This window comes from Pteropus vampyrus, unplaced genomic scaffold (genome assembly GCF_000151845.1).
Source record: "Pteropus vampyrus isolate Shadow unplaced genomic scaffold, Pvam_2.0 Scaffold1, whole genome shotgun sequence".
Classification (NCBI taxonomy): Eukaryota; Metazoa; Chordata; class Mammalia; order Chiroptera; family Pteropodidae; genus Pteropus; species Pteropus vampyrus.
This window is the reverse complement of record NW_011888782.1, coordinates 15,112,702-15,115,550: the sequence shown is the minus strand read 5'-3', so window position 1 is coordinate 15,115,550 and position 2,849 is coordinate 15,112,702. Positions and strand designations below refer to the sequence as shown.

At 32.7% G+C, this 2,849-nt stretch overlaps 1 long non-coding RNA gene across 3 annotated transcripts in view; it reads left to right on the top strand.

Moving 5' to 3' along the window:
* LOC111743037 overlaps positions 1-2,849 on the top strand; it is an 11,580-nt gene that overhangs the window by 5,173 nt on the left and 3,558 nt on the right. Inside the window, exons 2-3 of one of the 3 annotated variants that reach the window (XR_002781587.1) lie at positions 1,455-1,607; positions 2,490-2,534. The exons of 1 other annotated variant lie outside the window; for it this stretch is intronic. This is a non-coding gene — a long non-coding RNA (uncharacterized LOC111743037). The remainder of the gene's footprint in view (positions 1-1,454; positions 1,608-2,489; positions 2,535-2,849) is intronic. One more of the 3 variants, XR_002781579.1, reaches the window with a different exon arrangement.

The following is a 2,849-nucleotide window of genomic DNA, read 5'->3' as shown; positions in this document are numbered from 1 at the left end:
GATGTCTCTGCTATTGTAAATGGACTTGTTTTATTTTTCAATTTCAGTTTCCAGGTGTTCATTGTAAATTTACCTTGTAGTTTGCAAAATTGCTAAACTCACTTATTAGTTGGATAGACTTTTTTTTTTTTTTAGTAGATTTTTTTTAGGGCTTTTAACGCAGACCATTATGTTATCTTTGAAAAAAGACAGTTTTGCTTCTTCCTTTTATTTATTTTTCTTGCCTTATCTACGATCTCTAGTACAATAATGAATAGAAATGGTGAGAGTGGATATCCTTGTCTTGTTGATCTTAAAGACAAAGCAGTCAGCATTTCACCTTCAAGTATGATGCTATCTGTAGCTTCCTTTCTTAGATTTTCTTTAGCAAGTTGAGTTGTAATTGTAGTTTTCTGTGAGTTTTTACCACGAATGGGAGATTAATTTTATTAAATGCTTCTATTCATCTTTTAAGATAGACACATGTGTTTTATTTTTTTCTGTTAATTTGGTGATTTATACTAATCTATACTTATAGTAGTTTTATTGAGGTATAATTCACATACCATAAAGTTTGTCATTTTGAAGACTACAATTCAGTGGCTTTTAATATATTCACTAGGTGGTGCAATCATCACCACAACCTAATTCCACAACATTTTCCATTACTTAATTTTTGAATGTTAATTCAAAATTGCATTTCTGAGAAAAATTCTTTTGGTCATGCTGTATTATTCTATTTATTAATTGACTCAACTTGTTAAAATATTCTTAAGAATATTTGAATTTATGTTCATGAGGGCTATCCGTAGCTTCCTTTTCTTTTACTATCTTTCCTGAATGTGGTATCTGAGTTATGCTGGCCTTGTAAAATGAGTTTGGAAGTGTTTTCCGTCTATTTTCTGAAAGAGTTTGTGTAGAATTGGTATAATATTTTCTTTCCTTTAAAACTTTGATAGAATTCACTGGTGAACTAAGTCATCAGAGCCTGGAATTTCTTTGTAAGATCATTTTAATTACAAATTTAATTTCTTTAATAGATATCAGACTATTCAGATATTTTATTTCTTCTTGTATCAGTGGTAATTATTTGTATCTTTTAAAGAATTTGCATTTTTAAATTCAGGTCGTTGAACTTATTGGGATAAAATAATTCCAGATTGTGTTAGTTAACTAATACTGTGTTTTCTTTTTCTTTTTTAATTACCTTGAAACACAGTGGTTTTAAACACCAGTAATACATTACTTATGCTCTAATGGTTTCTGTGGGCGAGGAATTCAGGAATGATTTGATTGCATGGTTCTGGTTTAGGCTTTTTCATGAGGTTGTGATGACTTTTGGTGTTGCTGATGTGTAACTAGGGTTGGAGGGCCTGTTTCTAACATAGCTCATCCATTCATGTGACTAGCAAGTTGGTGCTGGCTTTTTGGTGGGAGGACTCAACTACTTTCTTGGTTTTTTTTTTTTTTTACAGGAGTATTTGAGAGTTTCCCCAACATTGCAGTTGGCTTCTCTTAGAGAGAAAGTTTCAAGAGACTAAGGTGAAAGATTAAGGTGCCAATGCCTTTAGGATCCAGCTTTAGAGGTCAAACACTGTCATTTCCACAGTCTGCTATTTGTCACATAGGTAAAACATGATTTCATATGAAAAAGAATTCTATTGTCTTTTTTAAAAAGCGTATTAGACTTTACTCTCAGAGGCAGTTAAGTTACTTTAGAATCAGCTTGGTCCTTTTGAAGCTTGTTTTAAAGATTTTTTAAAATGTTGCTGTGGTGAGTCTATAGCTGTGGCTATTTAAATTTAAGTTAGTATTAAATACAATTAAAAATTAATTCCTCAGTCACAACAGCCACATTTTGAGCACTCAAAGCCACATGTGGTTTGTGGCTATTGTAGGGCACAATACAAATGCAAAACATATTTGTAACTGCAGTAAGTTTTATTGGAAAGGGCTGGTCTAGAGTAGTGTTAATCTAGGACTAGTTTAGTCCTACTACTATATACTTCTTGGGTCTCTACTGGATGCCCTGCATTCACTAAGGCCTCATTCTTCCCATTGACTCACCAGAACTCAAACTTCTAGCTCTTTGAGATCTCTGGTAATTGGTCAGTTTACAAATCTCCATTTTTTTTTTTTTTTGCCCAGCCTCATGGATTTTCACCCTACACATCTGTGGCTTGGAATTCAGCAACAGACTCAAGACCCTAATATAAATCTCTGAAGCTATTTCTCTGCCTAGCCTCCTCCTTTCTAGAATTTTGCTCCACAAATTCCACCTGCTTCAGCCTTCCTGAACTCTGATCTCTGTTTCCTTAACTCAGTCTGAAGCTATGATATACTTGGGTTTCTCTCCTTACACTGTGGTCTGGAATGTGCTTCTGGGCAGAAAGCTGTGGTGATTCTAGGGTTTCCTCCATTAGTTTTCTTATCTTGAAAATCATATTCTACTTTTTTCCTGTTGTCCAGTGTTTGAAAAATGTTTCATGTATTTTTTTCTACTTTTCTAGTTTTTATAGTGGGCAGACCAGTCCAGTCCCACTTACTCCATCATGGTGAGCAGCAAGAGTTTGTTCTCTTCATTTTGAAGATCATGATAAAAGTATATATAAGCATATAAATATACTCTACTTTTAGATTGTACCTGGTTTATTTCTCAACTCATTATTGTTGCTATATAAAAATATGCAACATAAAATAGATAGTTTTATGATAATTGTTTTGGTTTTATTGGAGTAGAGGTGTTTTCATTTTGAGGACATTTTAAGTATGATATTTTTTTGGTTTGTTTAAGTTTTTGAATTTGTAACATGTTAACCTGTGTCAAACCCAATAACTTTAAAAATAAATTTAATAAAATCTTTCTCCCT